This window comes from Procambarus clarkii, chromosome 42, assembly GCF_040958095.1.
Source record: "Procambarus clarkii isolate CNS0578487 chromosome 42, FALCON_Pclarkii_2.0, whole genome shotgun sequence".
Taxonomy (NCBI): Eukaryota; Metazoa; Arthropoda; class Malacostraca; order Decapoda; family Cambaridae; genus Procambarus; species Procambarus clarkii.
The window spans coordinates 20,264,384-20,280,388 of NC_091191.1; the positions used below are offsets into that span (position 1 = coordinate 20,264,384).

The window sequence follows — 16,005 nt, forward strand, 5'->3', positions numbered from 1 at the left end:
TGTGTTCACAGTAGTCCTTTGCAATCGGGTGCAAGAAAAGAGGGGGGCAGTAATATTGGTATACTCTTGTGTGTTGCACAACTGTGTGTCATTATTGTGTGGGCACAGTAATTAGCGAGTTGCAGTAGCCGCAACCATATGTGGGCAGTGCATTTATGATGTTGCATGTCATTATAGTGTGACCTATGTAACGCTGGGGTTACTTTGTTTCTTTAAGTTGTGTTGAGGGCTTAAGGATTCAGTGAGTTAATTAAGTAAGGGGTGCACACTTAGTATTGTGGAGTGAGTGAGGGCTGTTATGAGAGAAAACAGTGTTGAGCTTGAGTGAGATACGTCTCGGGAGCAATTAATTGTCCATGTGACAACTAATTGACCACTCTAGCTAATTATGTAATTAGCCTTCTCATCATGAATTCACGTAGTGGGAGAGGATCTGTCAGAGGCTGTCAGTATTTGTGTTAACGTAATTTGCTAGAGACTAATTACCTTTCAGGGGTATAGCAATTTGTGGTTCAGGTAAATTAGTGGAGTAATTAACATTGAGAGCTCCGGTGACTCGGTAAAGCGAGGTCATGGAGCTAGCATAAATCGTTGTATTAATCATATCCTGTCTGAGGATAGTGGTTTAGTGGCACATCTTGTTAATTAGGGTAATTAACTCATTTCCCGTGAATTCACAGTGTTTGATGAGACCTGCTTAGGCAGTGCGGAGTGAGACGTATTGATGGATGATTAATTATCGGTCCTGGTGACAGTTAATTAATTGCTCAGAATTAATTAGGGAATTAATTAGGGTAATTAACACTCACTAGTAATTTTTTTTTGACACAGACTGTTGAGAAGCTACCAAGTTAGGGTAGGCTTAGTTAACGTAACTCAATGGGGATGTAATTAGTGGTCCGTTTGGCCTTAATTGAGAATTACTCACTGAATACTTGCTAGGAGTCAAGTGTGATGTAATATAAGATTGAGTTATTGTTAACAAGAGAGACAAGTCTTAAAGATTAACGTTGAGTATCATCATGTTGTTGTCTAGTGTGAGACAATTGTTTGTGATTACCGTAGTACTTTGTTGCTGACTGCTGCGATCAGTCAATTAACGTAATTAATCACTTAAGGCAATTTCTTTTGGTTGTCGTCTGGTGACGAGAGTAGAGTAATCTAGGGATTTGTGGAGCTGTGTCCCAGAATCCCGCCTTGCCTGTCTTTGTTACTGTTTACAACAGTGCAACTTCTTGTAGGGAGTTGCAAAGAGTGTTCACACTGGGTTGTGATAGGGGGAGTCACTGTTGGACTCCCGCCTAGTTACGTGGGTCTCTCCTGGGGGGCGGGAGGACCCCTAAGCTTGTGATTATAGTAGCTGTCAGGGAAACCGAGACACTATTGATTGCATGCTTCTGTCTTCAGTGGATATCCTTCATTTGTTCAGTTAGTTCATGTTGTCAGCCCGAAGTGTCAGCAAGATGGAGCCTGCTGTCACTTCTCGAGGGGCTGTTGAATAGCTGTGTTGCAAATGCCACTTGATGTACAATAACGTAACCATTCGCTGTGGTGTAACTTAGCCTGTGATATTTTTCTTTGATTTGCAATATTGCGTCATCAGTGGGCACACCTGTGTTCAGGTTAGTTCAGTATGCAGCCTCACAGCAAGGGTTGCTATTTAGCTGTTTGTTATCGTGCCACTGGATGGACATTAACGTAACGTAAACTCGGTAATGTAGTAGTTAGTCTCTTGTTATTAATAAATTGTTATGTTATAGAAAACGGTCTTTGATGTCAACCCTTCAACCATATTATTCCACCCTATTTCTGCATATTATTAAATGTTGATGTGATCTTGATAAGGCGGCTGTTCTTGGGAATTCGAATTCCAATTCATAGCGCCACATCAAATATAAATATTTGATTGTGAGAACCCGTCGGTTACCCTTTATTAGTTTTAACGTCCTGTTTAACTAGGAGGAACCAGCGGCCTATTGTGGACAGGTTTTCACCCCTAGTGGTGGAAGCCTGGCGGTTTGCTCCCGCTTTTCCTTTTTCTATTGGACTCATGCTTAACTGCTGTGAGCAGAATTTAAACTTGTAGTCCACCTCCTAAGGGAGGTAGGCGTAGAAAAAATCTCACAAACGTTCCTATAAATAATATATTTTAGGACACTTTCCTCCGTTTTATGAACAGTCGAAAAGAAAATCCTGTAAAACACACTAATAACAGAGAGTTGTTAGTTGATTCTTCAGAGGTTGCATGGCGTTTGGAGACTTCAGGCTAAAAAGCACAAGGCACATAAGGAGTCAGCAGGCAGTTGAGTTGCTTGGCAAGTCTGTATATGGGTGTGGGTGTCTGGCTGATGATTTGCCGAAGAGGGTTTCCAGGTTTGTGGGTCTTGACATTCCCATATGCATAACCAGGTTTGTATTCCCCGGTAATCTTTGACAGATGGAGTCCAGAATTCTTGGCATTCAAAGTTTCAATCAATCTGTTTATCTTCGTTTTCAATTCGGCTTTAGTGTCCCTCGTGACACTTTGGAATTTATTTTGGCGGAGGATGAGGTTCCTTTTTGCTAGATATTCGTCTTTTTTTTTAAGAATAATGTATATTGGCGACTTGTCACCTCTCCTGACGACTATCTCCTTATTTTCAGGAAGGCCCTTAGCTTCTGCTCTGAGCTCAGGGAACAGTATTGTGCTTCTGTAGTTACCTCGAATATTTCTTTCTGCAATAAGTTCCGCTTGCAAGGTGTCTTCACTTGCTTCTCGAGGTCGAATATGTCCTCCAATAGGAGTCTCCAACTCCACTTTCCGGGCCATCTCACTTTTCTGGACATAACGTAACAGTTTATTCCCAGATTTAAGAGAGAGATTTGGTTCTCCGTGAGATTGATTCAGCAAAGTTTAAGAAGCCATTTCTAGGTCGAGGAATCGCCATAGGTCCTCCGAATAATGTTGTCAGTTTCTTAAGGATCCTGGTTTCGGTGCTGTGGCGATGTCAATTTGCAATAATGTTGTGGTTTCGGTCGATTCGAGTACGGAGGTCTTCGCCGATGTTGGTGTGTCTCCATTGGTCTGTAGCATGAAGTAGTTGCGCTTTGTTATCGTTAATCTCTGCCTTGTGTATCTGATTTAGAATCAGATATTGACGATATTTTATCGTGAAAGCTTGATTTCTTTCTGCTGGGTGGTGCATTCTAATACTGGCATATTTTGGTAGCAGTCATTCATGTGAACGTATGTTGTTGAAAAGGACCGAAAGGGGAAAGATTATTCATTCTAACACGAATCTTCTCAATATTTCTTATATATCTTCAATGGCAAGGGAAGTTGAAAAATTAACTCTCCAAAGTTTATTTTCACACTATATATATGGTCGGACGCCTAGGGAAGCATTTCGCAAGGCACTCCACACATTTTCAAAGGCAAATTTTCCGTACTCTGCCAAAGCTTTTATTCGCTTTGGGTGAGGTGATACAGGACATGATTGAGATGCACAAAGGTATAATGTTTATTATATATATAATATAGAAGAGATATTGGTAGATATATAATAGATATAATATTGAAGAATATATATATATATATATATATATATATATATATATATATATATATATATATATATATATATATATATATATATATATATATATATATGTATATATATATATATGTATATATATATATGTATATATATATATATATATATATATATATATATATATATATATATATATATATATATATATATATATATATAATAAAAAGAGGCAGGTATAATGGGTATTAATAGGCCAGGGCATGTTCTATGTTCTTGCTTCTACTGTTTCTGTGTTGGGTCAAACACCGAAGGAACTGGGTTTTGGGTTAATTGAAACAAGAGACCCCTAGAGCTACCAGCTTCCTTTTCCAGCGCCTTAGTGTGGCGATACAGAGGGGAAATGCTTACTGCATTCAGGGATCCTGCCCGCCATCTGAGGTACTGGAGGAACTCGACAACTTATGACAATCATCTTTGTACCTTATATGTAATTCCTTTTTGTAAAAAAGTTTTAATTAAAAAAAAAAGTTTTAATTAGTTTAAAAAAAGTTTCACCCAAACAGTTAAGCCAAGGTCAGCAGTCACATCCCACCCAGACAGTTAAGCCAAGGTCAGCAGTCACATCCCACCCAGACAGTCAAGCCAAGGTCAGCAGTCACATCCCACCCAGACAGTTAAGCCAAGGTCAGCAGTCACATCCCACCCAGACAGTCAAGCCAAGGTCAGCAGTCACATCCCACCCAGACAGTTAAGTCAGGGTCAGCAGTCACATCCCACCCAGACAGTTAAGCCAAGGTCAGCAACAAGGTCATCCCACCCAGACAGTTAAGCCAAGGTCAGCAACAAGGTCATCCCACCCAGACAGTTAAGCCAAGGTCAGCAACAAGGTCATCCCACCCAGACAGTTAAGCCAAGGTCAGCAACAAGGTCATCCCACCCAGACAGTTAAGCCAAGGTCAGCAACAAGGTCATCCCACCCAGACAGTTAAGCCAAGGTCAGCAACAAGGTCATCCCACCCAGACAGTTAAGCCCAGGTCAGCAACAAGGTCATCCCACACAGACAACACGGGGACTGTCTGGGGCGGGGTTTGACCCGGCCGCCCCAGAGCCAGACTGACAACTAAGACAATCAAGCCACCGAGGAACGGCCAGTTGTGTTACATTTGGAAGTTATATTTATATTCCACATGTTAAATTTTTTGTATAATAACTTTTTCCTCGTTAGTAGTGTCCTCGTTATATATATATATATATATATATATATATATATATATATATATATATATGTCGTACCTAGTAGCCAGAACGCACTTCTCAGCCTACTATTTAGGGCCCGATTTGCCTAATAAGCCAAGTTTTCATGCATTAATTGTTTTTCGGCAACCTAACCTACCTAACCTAACCTAACCTAACTTTTTCGGCTACCTAACCTAACCTAACCTATAGAGATAGGTTAGGTTAGGTTAGGTAGGGTTGGTTAGGTTCGGTCATATATCTACGTTAATTTTAACTCCAATAAAATAAAATTGACCTCATACATAATGAAATGGGTAGCTTTATCATTTCATAAGAAAAAAATTAGAGAAAATATATTAATTCAGGAAAACTTGGCTTATTAGGCAAATCGGGCCTTGCATAGTAGGCCGAGAAGTGCATTCTGGCTGCTAGGTACGACATATATATATATATATATATATATATATATATATATATATATATATATATATATTATTAAATATGACCGAAAAAGTAAGATTAATAATTCTAACACGAATTTTCTCAATCCTTCGTACATTATGCTTCACTGTTGGAGGTAAATCAAAAATCACTTCTCCAAAATTCATTTTTATTTCTAGTCTGACGCGACACGGGCGCGTTTCGTAAAACTTATTACATTTTCAAAGACTTCACAAATACACAACTGATTAGAACTTGCGTTTCCCTGATTTTATATCTACATTTGAGTGAGGTGGGAAGGGTGATGTGGCATTACATTTGAGTGAGGTGGGAAGGATGATGTGGCATTAACACAAGACAGAACACTAGAGGATATTAATAGGGTATTAAAAGTATCAACACAAGACAGAACACGAAAAAATGGGTATTGAATAGAAGTGTTTGTAGAAAGCCTATTGGTCCATATTTCTTGATGCTTCTATATTGGAGCGGAGTCTTGAGGTGGGTAGAATATAGTGGTGCAATAATTGGCTGTTGATTGCTGGTGTTGACTTCTTGATGTGTAGTGCCTCGCAAACGTCAAGCCGCCTGCTGTCGCTGTATCTATCGATGATTTCTGTGTTGTTTACTAGGATTTCTCTGGCGATGGTTTGGTTATGGGAAGAGATTATATGTTCCTTAATGGAGCCCTGTTGTTTATGCATCGTTAAACGCCTAGAAAGAGATGTTGTTGTCTTGCCTATATACTGGGTTTTTTGGAGCTTACAGTCCCCAAGTGGGCATTTGAAGGCATAGACGACGTTAGTCTCTTTTAAAGCGTTCTGTTTCGTGTCTGGAGAGTTTCTCATGAGTAGGCTGGCCGTTTTTCTGGTTTTATAGTAAATCGTCAGTTGTATCCTCTGATTTTTGTCTGTAGGGATAACGTTTCTATTAACAATATCTTTCAGGACCCTTTCCTCTGTTTTATGAGCTGTGGAAAAGAAGTTCCTGTAAAATAGTCTAATAGGGGGTATAGGTGTTGTGTTAGTTGTCTCTTCGGAGGTTGCATGGCTTTTCACTTTCCTTCTTATGATGTCTTCGATGAAACCATTGGAGAAGCCGTTATTGACTAGAACCTGCCTTACCCTACAGAGTTCTTCGTCGACTTGCTTCCATTCTGAGCTGTGGCTGAGAGCACGGTCGACGTATGCGTTAACAACACTCCTCTTGTACCTGTCAGGGCAGTCGCTGTTGGCATTTAGGCACATTCCTATGTTTGTTTCCTTTGTGTAGACTGCAGTGCGGAAACCTCCGCCTTTTTCCATGACTGTTACATCTAGAAAAGGCAGCTTCCCATCCTTTTCCGTCTCGTAAGTGAAACGCAGCACGGAACTCTGCTCAAATGCCTCCTTCAGCTCCTGCAGATGTCTGACATCAGGTACCTGTGTAAAAATGTCGTAACATTTTTTATTATTTCTAGATGTAACAGTCATGGAAAAAGGCGGAGGTTTCCGCACTGCAGTCTACACAAAGGAAACAAACATAGGAATGTGCCTAAATGCCAACAGCGACTGCCCTGACAGGTACAAGAGGAGTGTTGTTAACGCATACGTCGACCGTGCTCTCAGCCACAGCTCAGAATGGAAGCAAGTCGACGAAGAACTCTGTAGGGTAAGGCAGGTTCTAGTCAATAACGGCTTCTCCAATGGTTTCATCGAAGACATCATAAGAAGGAAAGTGAAAAGCCATGCAACCTCCGAAGAGACAACTAACACAACACCTATACCCCCTATTAGACTATTTTACAGGAACTTCTTTTCCACAGCTCATAAAACAGAGGAAAGGGTCCTGAAAGATATTGTTAATAGAAACGTTATCCCTACAGACAAAAATCAGAGGATACAACTGACGATTTACTATAAAACCAGAAAAACGGCCAGCCTACTCATGAGAAACTCTCCAGACACGAAACAGAACGCTTTAAAAGAGACTAACGTCGTCTATGCCTTCAAATGCCCACTTGGGGACTGTAAGCTCCAAAAAACCCAGTATATAGGCAAGACAACAACATCTCTTTCTAGGCGTTTAACGATGCATAAACAACAGGGCTCCATTAAGGAACATATAATCTCTTCCCATAACCAAACCATCGCCAGAGAAATCCTAGTAAACAACACAGAAATCATCGATAGATACAGCGACAGCAGGCGGCTTGACGTTTGCGAGGCACTACACATCAAGAAGTCAACACCAGCAATCAACAGCCAATTATTGCACCACTATATTCTACCCACCTCAAGACTCCGCTCCAATATAGAAGCATCAAGAAATATGGACCAATAGGCTTTCTACAAACACTTCTATTCAATACCCATTTTTTCGTGTTCTGTCTTGTGTTGATACTTTTAATACCCTATTAATATCCTCTAGTGTTCTGTCTTGTGTTAATGCCACATCATCCTTCCCACCTCACTCAAATGTAATGCCACATCACCCTTCCCACCTCACTCAAATGTAGATATAAAATCAGGGAAACGCAAGTTCTAATCAGTTGTGTATTTGTGAAGTCTTTGAAAATGTAATAAGTTTTACGAAACGCGCCCGTGTCGCGTCAGACTAGAAATAAAAATGAATTTTGGAGAAGTGATTTTTGATTTACCTCCAACAGTGAAGCATAATGTACGAAGGATTGAGAAAATTCGTGTTAGAATTATTAATCTTACTTTTTCGGTCATATTTAATAATATATGTCTACAGGAAAGACTGCTACCAAAATATACTAATATATATATATATATATATATATATATATATATATATATATATATATATATATATATATATATATATATATATATATTATAAAAATATATAAAAAATGGAAATGTTCGTTTGTTCAAAATCGTTAATCTCCGAAAGTTTTTCACCGATTGCTCTGAAATTTTCACACAATGTTCCATTCGCATCCGGCCAGGTTTGTATATACATACTATATAGATGTCACGTCTGTGACGGTAAAAAAAAACATGCTTTCTCAGAAAAACTGTGTTTTTCATATGTTTTTCAAGTGAGGGAAATCTTCGAAACTTCTTTACCGATTGCTTTGAAATTTTGACACAACGTTGCATTCGAATAGGCACGTCTTTTTATATATCTACTATATACATGCCTCACCTGTGACGGGAAAAAACATGTTTTTTTTTTTTTTAACAGCGCCATCTGTTGCATGTAAGAGCAACACACACACATAATATACTAAATATGTAACAATTCCATTTCAATGTTTCTGACTGCATTGATAAATGCAATTTTCATAGATTTTGATTTATTTGCATTTTGATTGAAGTATTTTGTTTGAATTGCGTTGGAATTGAGCTATGTTGTTTACCATACCGTTCATTTCGTGAGAATAGTTTTTTTTCATTATTTCATTTCATTTTTTACTGTTTTTCTTATATTTCAGTGATTGGAACATCAGATCACTTGATGTTCCCAATTTTCTGATGGGAGCATCAGACCATTTGGGAAGGCATTGGACGAGGGAGTGGGGAATGGTGGGTAGGACGAAGGGACAGGGGAGTGGGGCATGGTGGGAAGGAAGAGAGAATGGTGGAGTTTGGAGGTCGGGGGACAATGAGTAGTGGAGAGTACGCCAAGTCAGGACCGTTTTGCTTTTTTCGACGGTCCTGACTTGACGTACCCGTTTTTAGTTACCCCAGTGACCCTTGCACAGACATCGCTAATGGTCAATGACGTCACCAGCTAGCCGCTCAGCGTTCCTGCACAGGTACGTTCAAGGGAATTAAAAGGTCCTGACTTGGCGTACCAGTTTTTAGTTATCTCTGCTAGTGATTGCCTTATAGTTCATGAATCCATTCAGGCACACCTCTATCATGTCACCCCTATGTCTTTTTCGCCTTTCTAGTGAATGATTTTTTAAGCTTTGTCAATCTTTCTTCAGAGATTGCTTATGTAGCATAGGGCAAATAAAAATTAAAACCCACTATCAACCATTTGTATGAAAACAGTCCCCTGCCAGGCGTGGTGACTTCAATGCGATTTCAGTAGTAATCAATATTACTGAATTAACGCATAAATATATATGCGCATGCATAAATATATATGCACATCTCACATTCGCTCAAAACATACCTCACACACCTTACTGTAGCATATAACAAATAAAAAATACTCATTAAGCAAAAGCAAGCCTCTCATGTTTTGAAATAGTTACTTCTGCAGTTACCTTCTTTTCTGACGTCTATGCCTCCCCACCATCCCTGCCTCCCACCAACTCTGCCACACACCAACCCTGCCACCCATCATCTCGGCCTCCCACCATCCCCACCTCCCACCATCTTTTGCCTCCCACCATCTCTCCCTCTCACCAACCCTGCCTCCCATCATCTCTCCCTCTCACCAGCCCTGCCTCCCCACCAACCTTGCCTCCCACCAACCTTGCCTCCCACCAACTCTGCCTCCCACCAACTCTGCCTTGAGGAACGCTAGATGGTTACAAATTCCTCCATGCATCAGATTAGACAGACAATGGGTCCCGTTGTGAAAGATCGTCAGAGAAGTTGGTCAGTGGTCTGTTATTGACCCTTGATTCAATTTCGGTGACGATGGTGTGAAGCTCTTGTAGACCAATCTTCTGGTGGTGGAGGGTTTTCCTTAAACACCACTTGACTGTTCCCACCATCCAGTCATAGAAGCCTTCATGCCACGGTCCTCTAGGAGGATGGGGTTATGAACTTCCAGTGGCACTGCTGTTGATTTAGGGCAGTTCATACCACTGGATGATTCCAGACTTCCCTCTGACATGCTTCCCCTGCCATAAAGTCGGACCCAATGACTGAGATAATAAGTTTGGACAGGATCGATGGGCCACAAACCTAAGGAAAGCAGGTATGAATGACTCGGCCCTCATGTCTAGGGTCCCTACAGAGTATTCGGGATGTAATTTTGGAGACAAATGTAGCCTCTGCGATTAGAATAATGAGGTGGAGCTAATGAATTAATGTCTGTTATGAAATGTAATGAACAATGAATGTTAATGAATAATAAGAGAATATGAGTACCTTATGTTCTAATCTTATAGAGCATGATGGTATTCCAGAATGTATTGCTTTGCCGAAGAGAGAATTCCCACCACCATGGGGGGATTGTAACGTAGATGTAGTAATTATTCCAGTGCAAAAGAAAAAGTATGAATGAGATAGGAAAGCTGAGAGCAACATATGATTGTATAATTAGAGAATTGACTACAGAAAGCACACTACATATATATTGTGATGGGTCAGTAGCTATAGTGATCATTAGCAAAAACTGTCACTGCTCTACCTGTTGTAAAGGTTAAAATAACAAGTTTTTCACAGATTAAGGAGCAAATAAAAAATAAACTACTCCCATCTATCACAATGGCAGGTTCGAAAGAGGAGTACACAGTGTCTTGTTTCTATTACATCAGTGAGTCTTCCTTCCGCTGCTTTAGCTCTGTGGTGACTTGTGATAGATGGGAGTATTTTATTTTTTATTTGCTCCTTAAACTGTTACAAGTTACTAGAGATTGACAGATCCGTTGCTGGCCTGTGGAACATTTAGAACAAATCGGTTTTGTTTCGAGGCGCCAGGACAGTTTTAGTAAAGAAAAAATCCTGCTTGATAAACTTGCTGGAATTTGATAACAAGATGACGGGAATCAAGCAAGACAGAAGGATGGGCAGAATGCATATTCCTCGACTGCCAGAAAACATTTGATACGATCCAGCATGAAAGACTCCTACTCAAATTAGAGGAGCAGGCTGGTGTAACAGGAAAAGTCCTAAGGTGGGTCAGATAATATATCTCAAGAAGGAATCAAAGTGACAGATACATCAAAGTAGAGAGAGGTTACAATTGGAGTACCACAAGGGTCGCTTCTAGGAACCAACTGTTTAAAATTTATGTCAATCATCGGACAGAGGAAATATTCTCTTGTATCAATATTTACCAATAATGGAAAGCTAATGAGAAGTCAGGACAGTGATGGATTGTGAGAATCAATCAAATTTGGACATACTTCAAAAATGTTCTCAAAAATGGCTGTTAGTTTAACCCAGCCAAATGCAAAGTTATGATGAAGGGAACAGGCGCACTAAGACCAGTACAGCCATATAGAATAAAGAGAAAACAGATTATATTATCGGTAAAGAAGAAAGTCCTGGGAGTGGACATAACGCCATTTGTGATGCCAGAAGCCCACATTAGCAGAATAACAGCTGCATAAACCATTTTGGCCAACATTTGTGTATCCTTCAGAAATTTGGACAAGGGCGCTTTCCGGTCCCTATATACAGGAAAGGTGAGACCCACACATATGAATGTGTATCCCCAGCATGGAACCCTTACCTATAAAAGGACAAGAAAAAACTAGAAAAGGTCCAAAGATATGCAACGAGACTCGTTCCTGAGCTGAAGGGTTTATGCTCTAAGGAAAGACAGAGAACTGGACCGTACCACACTGTAGGAAAGGGTAGAGAAAGGGGATACGATAATATATAAAATTCTAAGTGAAATTGACAAGGCAGACAAAATAATATTGTTCAAAGCAAAGAACAGCAGAACGAGGGGATCATAGAAAGAAATTAGAGACCCAAATGAGTCACATGGACGTCAGACAGAACTTTTTCAGTGTCAGAGCTGCCAATAAATGGAACTGGTTAAACGTTGAAGTTAATTATATTAAACAATTTATATGTATATATGATTAAAGTGGGATAAAACAGACATTGCAATAATCTAAGAATATTTAGAAGGTGGGGCTAAAAGCCTAGCTTGAACATGAAGGCACATCTAGGTGAGTACATCAATGCGAGTCCGCACAAACACATACACAGGTCCTTGCAACAGTGTGTATAGCACTCTGAGGTCGTTGTCCTAAGGGCCCGGGTTTGATTCCCGGGCGAGACATAAGACATGGGCAGTTTTTTTCACCTGATGTATCTTTTCATCTAGCAGTAAACAGGTACCTGGGAGTTATACAACTGCTGCGGGCTGCTTCCTGGTGATGTGGGAGGAGCTGAAAGAACACATTTAGTATGAAAGAGGGAAAATAGGGCTGGAGTCGGTAAATTACACAACCAGCGATTAGAAAGGCGGGGTCCAAGAGCTAAGCGTTCAACCCGAAACGTTTGTTTCTTAGATTTAGGTACCCGAAAGGGAATGTCCATGTAGCACGGGCTATAGTGATCCCGACCCTACAGTCACACAGTAAATACACACACACAGGACACTGGACACGGTAACCAGTTGCTGTACCTGGCCCCTGGCCTAGACCTCAACATAAGTTACAGAAGGCGTTATGGAGCCTCCAAGCTACTAGGTGGGTGTGGTAGTGGGTTTAATGTCCAGTAGTGAAGTATGTGCTTTTAATACATACTCACACTTGCTCATACTTCACATTAATAGAAATAAACTCTATTAATATTGTTAAAGTGACTTTACTTGTGAATTATTTGCATGTGAGGCGGCCTCATGCCAGGTGAGGTGAATGACGTCACAGGTAGTTGACTCATCAGGCCAAGCTAGTCAAGAGGCGCGGCGGGCAGTGTGGCGCGGGCCGGCGTGGGGAGAGGTGCTGCTCAGCGCCCGCCTCATTGGTTTTACTAAATTAGTCACCTGGACAGTCCTGTGCATGAGGTTACCTGCGCCAGGCTTACAGGCAAGTTACTCTAGATGATTTGTTATTTTATCACATTGTATTCTCTTGGTAGAACAGTCTATATTTGCTGATTATCTAAATAAGCATAGTTACAAGATGTTAAAGCTTTATTGAAAAAAATCAATGTTTTGGTTTACTCATTTGTAAAGATAGAGTAAAATACCTTTGTCTATTGGACGAGACGTGTGATTAACTGTTCCACAACAGCGGCTTGAGTGTCAACTTTATAGTGAAATTGATCGTTCGACCCAAAGCAGGTGTAAAAGAGTTTACACAATTATTATAGTTAAATTCTAGCAGTTATAAGGTGTTTCTTTGTTAACGATCAGATTTCAACCTTTGAAATACGGACCAAAGACTTTTAGTCTAGCAACCGTCACATACCCCCCTCCCCTCTCCCCCATGCCCATCCTATGTGAATGAAACTAGCCATACTGAGTCAGTGTCGTCCACGCTGCAGCCAACCCCAGAGACGCCTTAATTAACATTAACGTCCTGTGTAACCAAGTACTATATTTTGTTCACTACAAATATATATTAATGAACATTAAAATTGTGTGTAATTTAAATATTTGTAAAATTTAAATAATTTCTATCAACTATGATAGTTGATGAGAACGTTCATGTTTGGCTGCCGGGTTAACGACCACTTGGCCGTTGAGAACGGGCTGTAGAAGACTCAAGTCTGAGGTTGGGTTATGCCATTCTGTGGTATAAGGCTGCTTTTTGCATCAAACAAAGTCTGACCTGAGCGATTGTCTAGTTATTTCTTCATCTTTAAATGAGGATATGTTCAATTTAGTATTTTGAGGTATTTAATATAATGTGTAATTTCAGGTATGTACGAGGGTGCATGTACAATGGCACTGCAGGTATGGTCAACCAGACCCAAGAAATTGGTCTCGTACAACAGCACTGCAGGTATGGAGGGATTAAAGTTACTTGGGAAAACTTTCGAATCGCAATTGGTCATAATGTAGTGTGTATGTATTCCCACAAGTACAACAGGTGAAGGGAACTAGTTTAACATGTTATACCTTGCAGCGGTGGCCTTCTAATAGGTATAGCCTAAGAACTCTCTACATTAACCACTTCAGAATGGTAAACCATTCTTCTGGCCAGTAATTTGAACATTTAGTTGTGGTGTAACATGGGTTAATGTTCATCTAACATTTTTGGGTACATTTCATTCCTCTTCCCTCTCCATCCACCCTTCTGTTAGTCTTTACTATCCCACCAGTTCAATCAGTTATAAACACAAACATTACCCAAGAGGGTGATGTTGCAGCTGGGGTTTGAAGGAAAGTGTGCGGGGAAAGTGCCGGGGCATAACCTTGCAAGCTGAATGTACCGTCGGACACAGTTTTGGGAGGCTGAGCACTTGTTGCTACGTGGCCATCATCCACATCTTGCACAAAATATTGGTAGCCCCTGAACGCTGCAGCAATTCTGCAAATTGACAAATATTGTGGTCAGGCGGCAGACACTGAAGTGTTAGAGGTGAACATTCCCGGGTCTCCGGAACGAGGTAACGTGGTGCTTCAGGTTTGTTGTTAGTGCTAACGGTTCCTCATTATTAGGGGGAGAAAAGATTATATAATTGGCGTATGATGCCTTGCCGGATTATTTAATTGGCGTTTACCGTAGGGCGCCCGGCCGGACCCACCCGGGAGGATGGTTGCCAGGTACTGCTGCTGGTTCTACTACCTGTGCTGAGCCATCTGGACGTTGTTCGTAGCAGCTGGCTATCAAATACTTACCATCTGCCAACCACCACGTATACCAGGAGGCCAGACGGCAGGTTTCTGTTCATCCTAATGCACGTAAAGTGCCAGGAACCTGCTGCCTAAGGCCTTCTCCTCCACACCACCATGAAGAACGGTTGCAAAGTTCTGCCTCCAGCTCCACTCGCTGTTCAAAGCCATCTGGAGGTGATATTCACTCCTGCCGACTACAAAACTCAACACCTGGTAATTACGAAGTGCACAAGGGGAACCAGTGCCAAAAACTCCTGCCACCACTCCAGCTTCCCCACAAATACCAGGTGCTGTAACTTCTGCCTGTGGTGGGCCTGCCCCTGATGTAGAATGGCCACACCTCGATTCTGCCAGTAGTGGGCACGCTCTTGGTGTAGAGTGGTCACTCTCCAGGTCTGGGACTGTCGCCTACTCTGGGGGAACCTCCCACAGCTGGACCCCAGTCAACTGGAAGTTGGGAGATAAGCAACAGGATCAAGCTGAGACGGATCGCAACTTCAGCCTCCATATCAACTCGCCACTGGGTCGCTCCACTGATCAAGCCGATGCTGACCATCGTGAACTGTGGCAGGAACACCAGCAGCAGCAGTCACAGCAGGAGACGGAGCGGCTTAAAGAACAGCTCCGATATGAGAGAAAATCCATGAGCAACATTGCAGAGCTGCTCACGGGCATGAGGGAACTTTTAAGCAAGGACTGCCACCCTCCTTCCCCCTGCCCCGGGAGCCGGTCGGCCGACAGACAGCACGCTGGACTTGTGATCCTGTAGTCCCGGGTTCGATCCCGGACGCCGGCGAGAAACAATGGGCAGAGTTTTTCACCCTATGCCCCTGTTACCTAGCAGTAAAATAGGTACCTAAGTGTTAGTCAGCTGTCACAGGCAGCTTCCTGGGGGTGGAGGCCTTGTCGAGGACCGGGCCGCGGGTACACTTAAAAGCCCCGAAATCATCTCAAAATAACTCGAGAAGATACCCCTCCTTCCACCCCTGAACCCTCCAAACATGTGCTCCCTTGCCAATCAGGTGAAACTTCCAGTGATCTGGAATGCTTGTGTAGAGGAGCCCTTCCACGATGGTTAACTGTCAAAGCTGAGCTAAGATATCGGATCGACTCTATAGATGAAAAGGCAAACAGTCCCAGTCTCCGTGGTGTAGTGGTAAGACACTCCTGGCGTTCCGCGAGCGCTTTGTCATGGGTTCGTATCCTGGCCAGGGAGGATTTACTAGGCGCAAATCCTTAACTGTAGCCTCTGTTTAACTCAACAGTAAAATGTGTACTTGGTTGTAAAAACAATTCTTCGCGGCGGGGAAGGGGGGGGGGTCGTATTCCAGGGACCTGCCCGAAACGCTACGCGTA

At 41.7% G+C, this 16,005-nt stretch overlaps 1 long non-coding RNA gene across 1 annotated transcript; it reads left to right on the forward strand.

Moving 5' to 3' along the window:
• Positions 1–12,747: 12,747 nt before the first annotated feature.
• On the forward strand, positions 12,748–15,802 carry LOC138373611 (uncharacterized). Its single transcript, XR_011231272.1, has 2 exons — positions 12,748–12,892; positions 13,730–15,802. It is a non-coding gene; the product is annotated as an uncharacterized lncRNA (long non-coding RNA).
• Positions 15,803–16,005: the final 203 nt, after the last annotated feature.